The sequence below is a fragment of the Phaethon aethereus genome (genome assembly GCF_964289735.1).
Source record: "Phaethon aethereus genome assembly, chromosome: 2".
NCBI classification, from domain to species: domain Eukaryota; kingdom Metazoa; phylum Chordata; class Aves; order Phaethontiformes; family Phaethontidae; genus Phaethon; species Phaethon aethereus.
In genome coordinates, this window is record NC_138582.1 from 51,318,701 (window position 1) to 51,336,122 (window position 17,422).

General features: G+C 39.2%; 1 protein-coding gene across 1 annotated transcript in view; it reads left to right on the forward strand.

Annotated features, from left to right (window-relative positions):
* CDH2 (cadherin 2) overlaps positions 1 to 17,422 on the forward strand; it is a 119,253-nt gene that overhangs the window by 62,272 nt on the left and 39,559 nt on the right. The window lies entirely within an intron of this gene.

A 17,422-nucleotide genomic window follows, 5' to 3' on the forward strand; every position in this document is an offset into this window, starting at 1 on the left:
TTATAGCTGCAACAGTCAAGAGCAGCGCCCCATCCCTGCAATGGGCCTTGTTGAGGTAGTTAGCATGGGCATCTGTAGGATTAAAGCAACTGTTTTTCCTACTGTCACTATCAGAAATGGCTGAGACCCATATGCTGAGGCAAAAGAAAAAGAAATAAAATTATCTTATGGCAAATTCCAGCCTGAATGGTTGCAATTTTGTTCCATTGGTAACCCCAATGTACTGTATAAATATATAAACATATAGATAGACAACGTATTTATGTATGTTGCAAAATCTTTATTAAAAAGAATTTATCAGTTCTGCCTGTATTATATATGACTTCAAATCCATCTCGGAACCTGAAGATGCTGCATCCTTTTAGTGGTTGTTGTAGACCATTAACTTATTTGTATGTCAGAATCCAGCATCTTGAAGATAAATTGATTTCTGCAAGCATTTTGTTGGTGTAGTTGAAAGGGTAAGTAAGGATTGGCTGTAGACAGTAGGCAAGGATGGGGAACAAGACGGTGTCAGCGGAGCTGTAGTCTGCGGTGTAATGAGCGAGAGCAACCAGTGATATGTACGACCAGGGTCATAACGAACTTGGCAGAAGCATTTCCCCCTGCCTTGCGTGCGGTTGTTGAGACCAGTTGTGTATTCGTTTGGCACTGTCCACTTAGAAACATTTCAACTGGTTTTCTACCAGGGTCTGTGCAGAGCAGCCTAAGTGAGGGGCAAGGCGATAGACTATCAAGGAGGGGGGAGAGTTTAACTTTCAAATGAAATCACAAGTGAGAACTAATGCTTTCCTTTTCTGTAGCAGTCTCTTCATTTTCTCCTCTCTTGTCTCATTTGAAGCAAGTATAAATAATAGCCAGATTACTGTAACGCTTTCAGTTTTTGGGGATGTTTTTGAAAACAACATGAACTCAAATTTCTAGGAGATGCCATCCGACCATTTTAACAAAGCAGTGCAGTAAATAATGGCGAAAAGTTTGGGAGGCAGGGGTTTAATTATTTTTAAGTTTTAGGGTTTTATATGGACTTGTAAGAACTTAAGGTTGATTTGACTGGACCTGCTACGTTAACAGGTTGGTTCAGGCTTTTCAGGTCTTGCTTAAATTCACCTTAGTAATTTGGCTGCTTTGCTTTAGTTGTTCAGTTGCACCATAAATCAGTTGTTTCACGTGTATGTAGCATTTTTAGTAAATTGGCTGATCTGGGCATTGAGTTGCGTAATTATGAAGACCTTGAATCTATAATTAGTTCTAATCTACTGTGCACTATCAAAATAACCTAAAAGACAAAGCACTTCCCTATGAGTTACTGTTGGTAGTTGCACTTAATAATCACAATTTAGAATCTGTTAAATTTTTAATTATTTCAGTGTTACATGTTAAATGTAACATTATCATTTTGAAAAGTGGATTGTTCCTCTCTGTAAATGGATCAGGATTAGCCAAAGTCACCTTCTTATTCTTCAAAGAATGTAATGTTTTATAGCTGACTTCAGTTTTTGGAGTTTTGATAAAAATTGCACTTTTTTTCCTAGATAAGGGTTGGGGGAGAAAGATTGTTCAAGGTTATTACTGAAATTCCCTGTTGTCACCAGCTGTGTTGTAATTTGTCATTTAACATGTGATAGCGGTGCAACATAAACTACATATAATGGCCCATAAATAAACTTTAAAAATCCATATTTTGTTTTTATCATTGGTAATGCCTGCTAGTGGGCACGGCCACTTACCTTCTTCCAAGCTGTAAATAAGATTATTTTTCAGCCATTTATTGCTTCTTTCAACTTGCCATGCAAATCTTTAGACTGAGAGAGATGTTTTCTCACCGGCAGTCTGCACGCCATTGTATTTCTATCAAGATGGGGGCAAATTCATGCTCGAACTGTAAACCTTTGCAAAAGCAGCTTGCTAAATACCGAGTGTCTGAGGGATTGGTTTGCCTGCTTTTTTGTTTGCTTTTGGACTGGCATGCTTAATACTCTTTCTGGACGTGTTATGTGGAATAATTGGGGCAGGGGGAGAGGGGCGGGGGGGCAAGTGTGCCACACGTAGCGTGCCACTTGGCAAACTTGCTAGAGAAACAGACCTAGGAGTCGGTCTGATTTCCCTAGGTACCAGTCAAGTACAAACGCTTTTATAGCTTTCACTGCCCAAGGCAAGCTGGAAAGAATTACCGCCTCTCCTAGTCAGAAGCCACTTGCACAGTAAACAAAACAGTCACTAAACAATTTGCTGCCCTTGGTATTTTGCTGACCTGTGTGACCCTTTGTCCTGCCTGCATGGCAGAGCTGCCCCTGCAGCGGCGTCACGGAGAACTCGGGGCCAGCGCATTTCTGTGTCGTCTGACGTTGTAGTCTCGAGCTGTGTGTTTGTGTGTCAGAGCATAAATTCCTCGTCTGAGGAGAGGCTGAGATGGCTTCTCTTGTCTGGAAAGACCGAGGTCTGTAGCCGTTACAGGAGTAGTTGCTTGTGGTTAGGCTCAGATGGTGCTTGCCCTGTGCTGTGTGAAACTGCCCGGAGGTAGCGGTGGATCCTCCTCACCTCTCATCTCTCCACCTCCATTTTGGTTCTGCAGGGACATTCCTCCTGTTTGACTGGGGAGGGACGTTCCTTGGGGTCACCCAGTAAAGCAGCATTAACAGGGGCAGGAACAGATACTTACAACCCATTCCCTGACTCCTTTACTGGACAGTTTTTATTTACCTTAGATTATGTTCTGTAGCAGACGTGTTTGAAGCCCCCAAGAAGTTTGTTGTTTGTTTTTCTTTGTCTTTATCATCCATGGTAAGGAAAGGAAATAGTCCCATTATTACTACCTGCACACAGTGTTTATGAGCAGATGAGAAATATTGGCTTCGCCTATACATGTAATAAAGTACGATGTCAGGAAATACAAATACATCTTTTAAAAACTTGGTAAATTTACTTTTGGAAAGAGGCGATATTTTACAGCATGGCATTAAAAAGTATCAAAACTGCGCTTAGTTTTGATGTCTTCTAATTCAAAGTTATATGTGTGTGTTGACTAGGCCTTCTAAATGTATTTCAGGCACAGATGAAAAAGTAAAGGACAAAGCCTTCTTTCTTACACACAAACCCCCCACCATCTCAGCCTTTTGCAGCTGATGACTATAATCAACAAAAGTATCAAATATTATTAATAAATATTTTTAACATAAAAGCTGCTACCTGACTGAAAAGACACTTAGGAAGAGATGGATCCTTCCCATTTCCATCTAGAGAAATTACAAAGGGTTTTTTGTTCTCAAACATTCAATTTTCCCTTCAGGTCAGTGAGCACCACAGGCTCGACTATGTTTTTGACCTGATGAGGCTATAAAGAGAAGAATGATCTTATTTGGCAAGAGAGGAATCATTTACATGAATCATGCTCGGGTTTTTGGGTTTTTTTGGTTTTGGTTTTGTTTTTTTTTTTAATAAAAAGACAAAGATTTCTATACATAGTTTAGGTGGTGACAAGTTTTCAGGACTCTGTTTTGAGAGTGGTGTTTTGTTTCTCCTCATTCATTTTTTTGGTTACTCGATATTACTTTCCAATTTTTCTTTACAGACCTTTGTGCCGATTCCTGATTCCTTTGTCGAAGTCTTCTGAATTTAGCTCTTGCCTGTTTTGTTAGAATGGCTTTAACAGTTGTTTCTGATAGCGTGAGTTATGTTCACTCTTCATCCATTGTTAGATAAAAGCATGCTTGGTTGTGATGGGGAGAACACATTTGATGGAATAGTGGAAAGAAGTGACTTGTCCCATGTTGCTATCTCCTAAATACCGTGCAGTATGCCATCCCAGGTGAGGGAGATCCATTTCCTCAGGCACTGCTGTTTGTCTTGGCTCTACCACCCTGCATCAAGATTTTGGGAAGATCATTGTGTCTGCTACCTTTGGAGCTGAGACTTTTTTATTCTCTCCCTGTGTTTCCAACTTGGTAGAATAACAGAAGAGATCTCACTGGCACCTAAGAGACAAGGACCTACGTAGCAATAGTATTGCCCTGAACAACATGGACACATTTTGTGGCAAACACCTCTTGGAGACATTTAGTTGAAAAATGTGAAGGCAGAGAATCAGGTTCTGTCAATTGTAGAAGGCAGCTTAAGAAAAGACATGGTGGAGACAAAGGTGTATGAAGGAAAGGGAGATTAATACCAAAACAAGTTAACATTGCAGTACTTGGCAAAAGAGCAGAAATCTATCAGATATAAAGGTAAGCTAAAGTAAAAACAAAGCTATGCAGCTCTACATGAAACAGTTGAATGTGATTTCTAAATAGATTGAATGCATTTACTGATTTTTATCCTGAGGGCTTTTTGAGTACCACAGATAAATCACAGTTGCATGACTAAAATACCAGATGTCTCAAGTTATTCTCTTTCCTTGGTCCTCAAAGATGAAGTTGAATTGTAGTATTGGAGACATGCAGCAACAAAGGAGTTGAGGAAAAAGCATGTAGATTGGTGATACCAGTTTTCTGGAAATATGTAAGTTATGTCTATAATGGGAAAAATGCCAATAGCTGCACATTAAAAGTGACATCACTGCATTGTTTTTTTTAAAAAGCACTGCAGTGAACTTTATCAAAATGTTAACGTCTAATAAAGAACAGCAGCCATGTTGTGTGCTTGTCAGTCAAAAGTCTTGTTAATTTTACCCAAATGCCTTTCTCCATACCCAGGTTACTGTATGTAATTCATTTGTGGCATCGCTTATATGTTCCTTAGTAGTTTTTCTGATTTATGACACTAATAAGCATGAATCTGTTAAGACCTTCACATGAATATGATTATTTTATGACATCACACTCTGTTGTCTTTTGTAACTTCCTTTAGTCATGTACACAGTATTACAAGGATTATTGAAAGACGGACGTGACTTCTAAATGGAGTTCAATTTTCAATGGCTTTTTTTTTTTTTTGGCAGCGTATCAAAGCAAAGTAATAATGTCTCAGTGCCAGTATTTTAAAATGTAGCTCAGATGTTTAGTGTAAGGTCAGATCTGTTCCATTTCACTTGCTGCTTCCTCCTGCTGCCAGAGAGGCTGCTTTTAGTTTGCAGAAATCCCTTTCTCATGGGGAAGGTGAGCTTTAGATACCACTATCTGAGCCCTGAGAGGCAAATCAAAATAACGCATCACTCGTTTACCGTAGGCATTGCCCAACTTAATAAGAGTTATTCTGGATTCGGAGCACTCGGCTGAGGTGGCTGCTCAAATTGATTATATTATATGCTAAGCTGTCTGATTACCTCGTCAAAGTGTTATGCACCAGCCATGCAGGCTCTCTCCACTGGGCAAGAAGGTCTGCAGTACCATCCATGTGAACAGCCTGTCCAAACAAAGATAAAGATGTGTGATGCCACGTATTCCAGATAGTGTGTCTTGGACAACTACCAAGCCTGTGTTCGCAGGTTCGCAGGCTGCGTTCATTGGAAGCCTCTGCCTGAGGGCAACTGAATTCCTCACCTTTATATTAAAGTGCAGTAGGGTGATGTGGATTTGGGTCCATTCTCCAATTACAGTGCGCACATTTTTCTAGAAAGTAGATCATAGTGGAGAACACCTGCACTGAAGTTACTTGAAATGAATAGAAAACATTGAGCCTTGGTTTTCTTTTGGTTTGATTTTTTTTTTTTCAGGGTGTGCATATGTGTGCGTGGGGTTAGTGGCTTTTTTTGTGTTGGGTTGGTTTGGCTTGGTTTAGTTTTTTGTTTGTGTTTTTGGGGGGGGGGGGTTTCGTTTGTTTTGCTTCGGAGTTTTGGTGTGTTGTGTTGTGGTTTTTTTTTTTCCTAGCTTCCTAGAACACAGCCTTAAACCCTAGCGAAATGGATCCTAAGCAGTGTTGCAGAGTTTAACTCCAGTCCTTGCCTGCAGGATGTAGATTGGCCAGACCTGTATGCAGATGGCTGTCAATTCTCTCAGACATAGGTGGGAGGAGAGGATGGTTTTAGCTGCTGATGATGAACATCAGATGCCCAACATCTGATGACAGGTTGCTATTTCACGCTCTACAACTTTGTTTCAACAGGAACTCAGTATGTTGTCTCACTGAATTGACTTCACCCTCTCTCAATAGGTGAAACTATTGCTTTTATGGACCAAAAGCATTTTCATATGCATACAAAGACATGTCTTGGTTGTACTAAGTGTATGAGATTTATTGGAGAGGAACCACACATCATGGACCAGGAAAGGAAAGAATGAGTAACTTTCACAATCATTGGGATAGATCATGAATCTGTTTGTATTAGCTGGCAAAGTACAGCGTTTCGGTGATCTTTGTACAAGATGTTCATGATAATGCTTATCCTAAGGAAGAATATCTCTGCATCAGCGGACATTACTGTAGGACACACTGGGTAGTATTTTCTGAAGTACATAGCAAGTGTAGCATGGCTTGCTTTATTCCCTTTGCAAACCGGCATTGTTTTTGTGAAGAGGAAGTGAAAAGATAGGTTTGTCCTCATGAGTGAATGCCACAGGTGTCTTTTCAGGGAATTCAAACATTTGAAGAAAATTAAGAGGAATACAGGTGGCAGTTGAAATAGCCATTTAAATGTTGAAATGTTTATTACAGTGGGACTTTTCTCCTCAGATTCCTTTTGGAAACGAATATTTAATATTCTGGTAAGCAAAGCAAGGAATGACTTCCTAGTGGAATAAGACACTACTTGGGTTTCTAAAGGCAAATTTAGTTTCATTTTTGTGATGCTTAGGTTCTGCAAATTAGCACTGAATGTTTCCATTATCCAGTGCTTGGACCGTGTTTGATTCATGTAAATGTTAAAAGTTATTACTATTTTCATTTAGTACCTAGGACTCTTGAGTCAAGGATCAGTCCCATTATACTGATTGCTGTAGGGGTAATCCCCAGACACTTTGCAGTCTGGATGTTTGGAGGGTGATGCTGCGTAATCTTTACTAAGAAACTCCGAGTGTCGTGACTAATAATTGAAAAATCAAGACTGCATAGAGTATAATACCTCACTGCTTCTGAGCAAAATAGTCTTGACTCAGACAGTAATAGGTTAATTGCCACATCCAGAAATGAATCCTAATGATTCCCTTTAGGAGCCATTATCCCATGTGGGGTTTTCATTGCAGTATTTATAACTATAATCTTTGGTCTCTTGAAGCTCGTGTAACTGTTCAACCCAGCAAAAGGGTTCAGGAAGGTAATATCCTGCTCCCATCCTTAGGCTCTGTGAAAAGTGCAATTTTCAGTTCTAGTTCAATCAGGTAAGCCCCTGCCATTTTCAGGCATTATTCCAACTTAAGACAATTTGAATGTCAAGTGTCTTGTGTTTTGTGCTCACAGGGAAGTCTAGACACACAAAAAAATGCTGCATTTATTATTATTTTTTATCATTTTATCATATATCAATTAAATCATCATGATCAATTTATCACTTACCTTTTTTTTTTTTTTCTCCTTCCTTCTGTTGCTGGACTGAATCACGATTGTTAAGTGTGAGTCTGTTCAGCCAGGTCTGTCTCTCTTCCCACCTGGAATAAATTGAATACATTTGCACAGCATTGTCTTGGCATAGGATCCTAAAGTATCACTTAATTTTGTGGTGGTTGTATTGAAAGTTGCCTCTTGAGTGAAGTCTGTCTGTGTCCCTCTCATTTGTCTATATATTGTATCAGAGGATTTTTTTTTCCCTTCCTGTATTAACTGAGGTACCATGTTGTGCTGTTGTCACGCTCATCTGCATTTTGCGAAGAAATCAGTTTTTATCGTTTTTTTTTCTTCCTAGCATAACACCTTTTTCATTCTCGTCGATTTTATTACTGTCAATTTGAATTTAAGTGGATTATTTGAGCCTCGTAATTTTGTAATCCTCAGACAAGATACGCAAAGAATGGTAAATGTTCTTGAAGGAAAGTAGCATCACTTGAATTTTGACTTAAACTGTGTCAGCTGTACACAAGTGATCTCATGTTGGGCATTTTAAAGAGTTTGCACTATGCAGTGCAGACAGACATGAAGTGACAATACTTCTGCTTGCAGCTAGTGTTTCTCTTAACTTACCTAGAGCCAGGTGGACCTTACATGAAAGGAAACAGTAATTTGCAAAGACTGAAGTCTGAGGTCCTGAATCTGTAGCTCTGACCCAAAGAAGCCAGATTTGACTTCCTCTTGTTTTTTCCTTTGGTGCTGTTGAGATGTGGTAACGTTGCAACGATGGACAGTTTTCATTTCATTGAGAATATGGTTTAGGTAATCAACCAAGAAGATAAAAGTAGTTGTTAATCATCTGTGAGCACTCACTAAATGCCAGTCACTAAAAAATACTCCAGCACTGGACTATTTTTTTCTGATCATTGTACTTATTGTACAATAGGAAAAACATGTAAAATACGTACTAATTACTCTTTGCTGCTATGTGTAGGACTGAATACAACTTCAAGGTTTCACTACGGTGTTGCAATGTTTTAGGTGAACTTCCAGGGTGAACAGTATCAAATGATTGATTCCCTATATACTTCTAATGCATTTACACAGGATGGCTAATATTAGTGGTCCTTGGTTTATTTTTAAGGTATCTACACACATTTATTGCATGTAGGGGGAATGTGAGATGTGTTTGGAGAGATGCTGTGACAAGCTACTGAGTAAACAACCCAGGTGATAAGAGTTACTTTCAAATATATGAAATTAGGCATTTTCCTGCCAGTTCTCTTGGTATTTCCCTTTTTTAATGATTAATTCATTAATGATTAATTAGCACACCACTTCTGCCATTTTAAATGATGAAAGCAATACACAGAGGAAGAGAAGACCCATTTAGAGGTTACTTTCACCCACAGGTGCTCCCTTAAAATGAGACAGACATACTGCTCTAGCTTTTTGAGTCCTCTGCTTTGTTACGGGCTGTACTACTGTGGCCCGGCTGTGAAATACACTGTACTAGCCTGCAAGTGGTTTTTTGATTTTTAAGGTCCGATATGTGTTTGCTAATAGTAATAGAAACCTGAGGTCTGACTAGATAACATTAAGCTACCATGGCAACTAGTTTTCTGCCTGAGGCCTACTGGACATCATCCAGTGATAGTATAATCCCTGGGATTTATGATTCTTATTGCTGTCTAACACATCACTGTAAATACTGCTAGGCTGTCTCTGCTCTTCTTCCACCCCATTCAGCAACTGGTAGGTTTCTTGCCCTTTTTTGATACAAAAGCACAGTGTTCAAGCAAATAGGGTATTTTTTTCACCATTATGCATTTGCTAAGGTAATGAGCACCCCTGCATTGTAGGGTGGTTCTGCTTTGAGATAGGCTCTGCCTGCTGTTCACTGCGGGGATGCAAGTGCCGTTGTGTCCACGTGTCCATGTCCGCCTCTGCTGGCTGGGAGGTTCTCCAGGCTGTTATCCCCTCGGCGATAACAGAATTCATCTTTTAGGAAAGAAGTGGCATACAGAGCTGCTGTGGTAACTTGAGGGTGATTAAGGACCTTTTAAAAATCATTACAAATAATTGCAGCTTTGGAAAATTAAGCTGTAGTGTGCCCAGAGGAATGACCCATAGGAGAGTGACAAAAGCCACCAGTGCTGGGCAGACAAGACAGAGGAAGGAAGGAGTGGGGAGAGGGAAAGCAGCGCTGACGTTTGTGGAGGGTCATCACATTCAAATGTGCGCTGGTTCTTAAAGAGCAACTTCAGGGCAAACTGTCCCCTTCCCCTGGCTGCAGCTGTAGCCACGTGGGAGGGACTGCTCCCAAGCAACGCGTGGTATCCCGGGGTGTGCAGAATATTAAATGGTCCCACATCTGCTTCAAGACACTCTTTTTTTAAAATGGGAAGCAGGAGTGTTTGCAGGATCACTGCCATTTTGTCAGACCTGTGAATTTTGTTCATTGCAGTGCAATGCGGATATACAACACTCGCTTCTGCCTGAGCAGTCCTGTAATTTAATGAGAAAAATCCCTAATTTTATTTTATTGTATTTCTTTTCATGGCAGGAAGTGACATACAGCCTAAACATGATACATGCACACTTCTCCCCTATGTTCTGTTGTTATTCCTAAACCCCTGTTAGCGTGGGGGCTTAAGCCACTGTGGAAAACTGCTGACGGGTCGAACTGGTGAAACAGCTCGTTTGAAGGTATGCGCCTGTTTGATCTTTGAGCAAGTCCTGGCTCTTTATAGAAACTCCAGGAGCCTGCATTTTTATTTAGGTAGTTAATTAGTTTATTTTTTTAAAGTTTGCCCTCCAGTGAGACAGGCTCTTTCTGCATAGGTGTGCTTGAAGCCTGAGCTCCAGCCTGTGTTGTCAGCCTGAAATCAGTAACGCTTCGGCACCTCTGCACCTCGGTCAGCAGCACAGTTGAAAGAGGGGGCAGGAAAAATGGGAGCATCAGGGAATAAAGTAAGTTTAGAAAAAATCTACAAAACAGAACACCTAGAGAGAGGGGGAGGAGGACACATACAGAAGAAAGAAAGAAGAGCTAGCAGAAACCATGAAACCTGAAGCCTGGAAGGACTTCAGGCCAGGAATGGTTAGCAAAAGGGAACATATGAAAGCATCTATTTTCTGTTCTCACTTTCCTTATTGCGGGGCGGAGGGTGTAGAAAAAGAATAAGCTAACTTCTTTTTGCATTTTCTAAAGGTAGACTAAAAGGCAAAGCTGCTTATCTATTTTTTACTAGATATTTACGTCATTACTATAGCAGGAAAACTGCCCTTTAATTGCTGCACCGTAATGGTAGGTGTTTGTTTCTTACGCTGCTTAAGGTCATATAAAAATGAATAGAGGTAAAAATAGGTTTGTGTTAAGTGCTTGAATTTGAAACTGTTTTCTGCTAGCTATCTGCAGAGACAGTACTTTCCCTTTAGTTTCCTACTGAAACAACTGGCTGTTCAGTAGATACATTTTTTAATTACCAAATTGGATTTTAGCAGGTGTAGTCAGTTGATGCATTATGGGTATAAGAGATTAGTGTTTAATCCTTCTTTTTATTACTGTGTAGATTGGTATACTTGGGAAATTATTAAAGGTACTCTGGACTATGCAGCGCACAGAAATGACATTTATTACGGAATTTTCTTTCAGCTAGCATCGTTTAGAAGAAAGCTGGCAGAGAACTCTGCAGGGGCCTATAGACTCATCTATAGTGAAACTGCCTTAAACAATACAGAGCGGAGGGAAAGAAACTTTTTTGTGTTTTAAAACAAAAGTTGAAATATAAGTACTTCCCCTTCTCAAAGATGCCTGTTCTCTTTCTCTGCATTTTATTTTTTCTAAAATAAAGACAAAAGGGGTGTCAAAGCGCAGAAGATCTTTGTGTCAGTGAGTGGGAGAGGCAAGGACTGAAAAGAATCAGTGAATCAGATATAATTTGGACTCTGTTTGAGATACCAGTCCTGTGTTTTGCTGATGGCTTGTATTCCTGTTCTGAAAAGCTTGCATAGCCATTTCTATCGAATCGAAAGAACATTATCCCCATTTTCATTCTGGCATGCCTGTTACGACTTTGTTCTGTAAACAAAGAGGATTATGGGAACTGGAAACTAGATGGCATTTTATTAAGCAACTGTGCCAGTCTTTCACTGTGAATGCAAGAATCAGACCGTCATAGCTACCTGTGAAAGAAAATACTATAAAATAGACCTTAGTGTTTGAGTTAGTAGGGTTTATGAGGAGGCAGTCCTCTAATGTAGGACGGTGTATGCGCTGGGCTGTAATATTTCCCATTTACACCCTGGCCAAAATACTTGAAAAGAAAAAAAATATCAAAATGCAATTGTACAAATTAAGAATGAAAAATATATGCTGCAGAAAGAGGGAGAGGGAGGTCTATGTCCACTAACCTGCTGTTGTGTAGACTGACAGATTGCTTTGAAACTGTTATTTTAGGAAAGGCGTACATTTGTGTATCTAGGACTAGCAGTCTGGGGAGTGGGGCAGGAAAAAGAATTGCATTGCATGAACATCAGTTGCAGTAACTAGCAGAAATTATTTTTACCAGCGTATCATACAACTTTTCATACAATGTTATAGCTTTTCTGCGTTAGGCCACTCACTTAGCATATTCATTCCACAGAGTAAAGTCCTATATTGGTACTAGGTTTTACCTAATGCCTGCTGCAGATCACTTTGGAACTGCTTTCAGTTAATGAAATAAGTGTACGGTATGAATTAAACCATAACTCTTGCAAATCACTTTTGCTTTGAATTATTATTTTCCTCACTGAATAGGTAAGGAATTAAGCAAACAGTACAGCATGGAAATGTAGAAAGTTAAGCTGTTATGAGTCAGATCATGAAACAGCTTGAATGTATCCACAGTTTTAACTCAGTTGAAGCTTTTTGGTGCGACTTTTTTTTTTTTTTTTTTTTTTCTCGCAAGCTTCATCGCCAGGCTTTCACTTGGCACCAGGTTGCAGAGCTTGTGAAGTCAAGTGAAAATAGGAATTAGAAGCAAGTGGCCATATTTGGCCCTTACTAAGTGGCAAAACTCCAGTTGGGTTCACGTGACCCGCTAAAGTGGCTTCCACTCGGCGTCGGCTGGGGTGGTGGAATGCAGTGTTCAGCACGAAGGCAGAGGTTTTCAAAAGCAATTACTGAATTAGCAGGCTTTCCCTTCAGAAAGTGGTAAGCAGCTGCCTTTTGATAACCAGGCTTTCTTTTGAAGTGTCATAGGTTGGTTACTCCAGAAAGGCTCAAAATGAGTAGTGCTTTGAGATTTTTCTGGATGGTCTGGAGTATGGGACTGAATACAAAAGCAGAAAGGAAAAGGGAGTTAGAAAAAAGGTTAGAAGAACCTATTCAAAACAACATTGGTGTATTGAAGTATCTCTAAAGGATATAATGACAAATCAAATTATAATACAGGTAGGAAAATGCTGTTGTCTAAAATAACCTGATTTTATTCCATATTTATTTTGCACCAGCAACTTTTGTAGCTAATTTTCTCAGCCTACAGGTGAGAACAAGGCGTTTTTCTGGCTGCTGTAGACCACCCATGTATCAAAAAATCAAAACTTAAATATTTGTTTTTAAGCTGGTCTCAGGAAGTTCTAAAATCAGACCTACTTTAAAAGTGCTGCTGGTGATCGAAGGGGCAAGTTAGTTAGAATGTAGCTCAGTTCTTTGTGATTATAGCGGTCCACCATGATGTCAAAAACACACTTCCCTTGTACGTTATCTGTAACTGTAGTAAAGGATGTCTCATGGGCATTTCACATGCCACTCCAACAAGCCATGAGCTGAAATATGAGCATGTGCACTCTGTTAGTAGGACTAACAGATCACCTTACAGATACAGAAATAACCAGTCTGAGCAAATGACTAATTTATAAAGTAGTTACATTTTTTAATGTATTTTAGTGTAATTTTCTCCAGTTTCTCTCTCTGAAAAGTAGGAAGGCTTGTTCTTGGAAAAGGTGGTGTTAAGATACTAAGTATGCAGATATCTAGACAGTTCAAGCAGAATGTTTCCATACAATTTCTCCTTCTGTCAAAGGTAGAAGTGGTATGTGGCAGGTAGTTGTATGTAAGCTACTTTCTTACTCTGTTTATCTACTGCAGAGTCATCCTGAGTGGATTAAATATACCTGGCTTTTCCATTTTATGATACACACACTTAACTGTATCGCTGGAGTGCATATGTTGTTAGCACTTGGAATTTGTTGCAATTTCCGCAACGTCCTCTCAGTGAGCCTTCGCCTTGAGGTTGGTGCTTAGGCATTGAGAATAGCATTCAAGAGGAGTAATACCGTTCCAGCAAATTTGCAGAAGGAAATACACTTTTTTTTGTTTGTTTGTTTGTATGCATGTGGGTGTTACCTAGAAGTGAATTGGATATTTTCCAAGTGCAAAAATCCAGATGGCAAACTGAGTGCAACTGTCTTGTTGCGAGTAATGAAAATTCTGTATTAATATTCTATATGGTACATGAATATGTGCATGAAAAAGTGGTGTTAATAATATAGCCCATTATATCATTCTGTGCTCAGTCCTTGGGTCAAGTAATTCTGGTGGTGTTTGCCTAAGACAAAAAGAGCAGAAGCAGGTTGTCAAAAGAGTGCAAACCAACATGAGTAGCTGAAAAAGGGTTTTCGTTGTCTGAGAAACGCTTCTAGGTAATAGAAGATTACTAGTAAGGTACATGAGGTTAGACATGTATTTTACAGATATTATGAATCATTCATCTCATTAGACCTAAGTATGAGTGGTGTAGCTCTCTAGTGCACTTTAAATGAATTTGCATGTTTAGTTCTTAATGTTTCGTACACTACACATGTATGCATATGTTGTAATTATTTCCATGCATGAGTGTTCACTTGAAAGCTTGCTTTAATACCACAGAGCTGTAGGTTTTCATTTTAGAATGTTGTAGTCTCCTCTTATTCTTTTTTAATAGATCATACTTGCCTTGGTTTTAGGACAAGAAAAGACTCCCAGATCAGGATACTAATGGTCTTTTGTCTTAGGGTCGAATGTTTAATAATAATCATATGCTAATACTAAATACAATTTTTCTTCTGTTTAAAGACCCGGGTTTTATAAATCTGTGTGCCCGGCCTTATTTTGAGCATGTGAACTAACTGCATTTACTCACATGCTGCATATTACTGCTTTGATATGTTCAAAGGTATTTTCTTTAAAACCAGAACAGTTATATTTCAGATTATGATTGAATACTTCCTAGTGCTTTCAAATAATACACTTTTTAAAAGCAAATACTTTGCAGAAGATACTCAAAAGAGGAACATCCCTGAGTTGTTTTTACAGATTGTGAGATACTCGCATCTGATCATTTATGCAGAGAGTGTTATTAAAAAGCAGTAAAATCAGATACTTGATTACTCTTTCTATTGCACATAAAGTGACTAAGATGATTCATAGTATATCTAGTTAACCTTTTTTAAAATGAAAAAATCCATACGATTGATGTGTCAACGTAAAGTGACTTTTGAAAAGCATGCCTCCCTTCCATGTGGTTGTTAGAAAGAACATGGTTGGTATAAACAGTCATTATTCTCAGTGAAAAAAAAAATTCCTGTAGCATTTTTGCAAAAATCTTTGCCTAAAAACCTACAGTCAGAAATCACTCTTTGCTCATACCAGTTGAACACTGAAAAATGAAGCAAAGTGATCTAAATCGAATTTACTAGACTTATAACCATGCAATTGGGGGGAGAGTAGCTACTGCACAACCTGTACTCTGTCAGGGTAATTTAATTATAGATGGTTATACTTTAGTATAATTTGTTAATGTGTGCTCCTTGCAAAGGGAGAATAATTCTCACAAAGCATTGACAATTTTATAAATTTTTACCAGGATGCTGTCAAAGGAAAGGGATTTTCATTGAATTTCATAATGTACAGTTGCCTGGAGGAGAAATATCAATGAAGTGGCTAGCAGGCTGGTTTTTTCTTGAGTTTTTTTGGTTTTGTTTTGGCTGCTAGCATCTATGTGTAAGAAGATGGGGGGAAAGAAGTCCTCCTCTTTATGAATTTGAATATATAAAAAATGAATCTATTAAGTAACTGTGCAATAGTTGGGAAATATTTTTTTATAAAATATTGTTGTGATATCTTGGTCTTTTGGACCACAATGACTGTAATGTTAAATTAAATTTCACCTTTTTGAACAACAGTAATGATTAAAGTTTAGATTAATATTCATTCTCTTTCTCACTCCCTACTTTCCAGAACTAAATCTGAGAAGAGCCAGAGGTGAATCTGGCTCATTCTTTGTCCTTTCGGTCAAGACACTCTTTTGAAGAGCAGATTTAGAGAGCAGCTGTAGCTGAGATGAGAGGTCAGCAGAGGCATGGACCTATAGGATATATTGCTGGCTGGTTTTTTTCCTCAGTCGCTTAATTTGAACTCTTTCTAACTGTGTTTTGTTTGTCAACAGAGATGAGACTTGGAGGAGGCCCAGCTTTCTCCATGCCTGGGGTATGGGTGGTCTGTGCCTGTGAACCCAAACAGCAGCAGTGCTGTTTGGTAGTCCAGTCGTTAAGTTCTTAAATCATTCGATGTAGTGACTTTTGAGTAAACTCTTCTTGGACACCTCTTTATTTTTGTGCTAAACAATACAGAATATCCATCTCTGAAGGTTGTCTAATCAGAATTAGAGAATTAGGGCTTTGGTAATAATTTCTGGATACTGGTATAGTTGTTTTAACTGCGAGTTTTATATCTTTGGCTTAGAATTGTGCATTTTCTCAGTTGACTGTTGCGTTTCAGCATACCGTTGTGGTAAGCTGACTCAAGCCGCGAGGCTCAGTATTGAAGAGTGGGAGGTCAATGGGATGGGTCAATATCTGGGAGCTGGACCTTCTGCCTGTCGATTTGTTCCTCCGATGTTGACAGGAAACCAGAGGTTCTGTTGTCACCTTCTCCAAACCTTGCAGACCTGTAAGTCTGTAGATCCATAGGAAAAGAAGTCTCAGTTGTACTTTATGGAGCAGGTAGGATGGGCTTGAGGAGCAACAGGGATTGTGTAGAGAGTAATATATATATGAAAACTTACGTGGGAGGCTGAGTATTTATTAGCATTTCAGTGAAGCACTCTCACTGCTATTGAGGAAGACCTGAGGCAACACGTATGAGGAGAACCACAGGAGGAGCCCTAGCAGTGAGGCTTCACCCTTTTACCCGGGCAGATTTGTTCTTCCTGGGTTCAGTGCTTTGTGGGATGTGGCGTGCTCTTCTCCCCCAGGCAAGGCTGGCATTTCACCAACGGAGACCTTCAAACTCTGCAAGCTGTCTGGATAGAGCAGTATCCCTGCCTAGCCCAGCAAGATCAGTATTAAGAAGGTTGACGTTTTATCATTTATTTTGAGGAATGCTGTGCTTTGTCTCGTTTTTGGAACCCGTGGTGGCCCCTTTTAAATAAGTATTTTGTACAGGCTTTTCTGTCAGGAGAGGGCAAATGGGAAATTCTGGATAATTGAAAGGGTGCAATAAGGAAACAAATCTTATATGTCATCTGAACATCAGCTCAGTCCTTGAAGTTCAAATACAAAAGGTATGATTCTTCTTCTCAGTACCTTCCTGGAAAACAGTGCATTATGGAAGAAAGCATATGATGCATGACATTTAGTAGTGATTTTTCTTGAGAGGGACCTTTAGGTTTTGAAACTAAATAGTTTGTGCATGGTTTAGCACAATATAAAAAGTCCAATAACTGAAACGAGGCATAAAGCCTCATTTCACCTTCACCATGTGCATTTCAGCACAACCTTCTTAATGATGTTTTGTGCTTCTATTGCCCATACAATCAAAATATTTCATAATCCTTTTGAAATATTAAAGAATGATCATTGATTATAAAAGCACACTTTCATTTTTTACCTATTATTATTTGCCGTAACCCAGAAGACAAGTGGTAGTGAAAGCAATTGGGTAAAGAAAGCAGCAACCTGTTATCAGTCCTGTTTTGTGCAC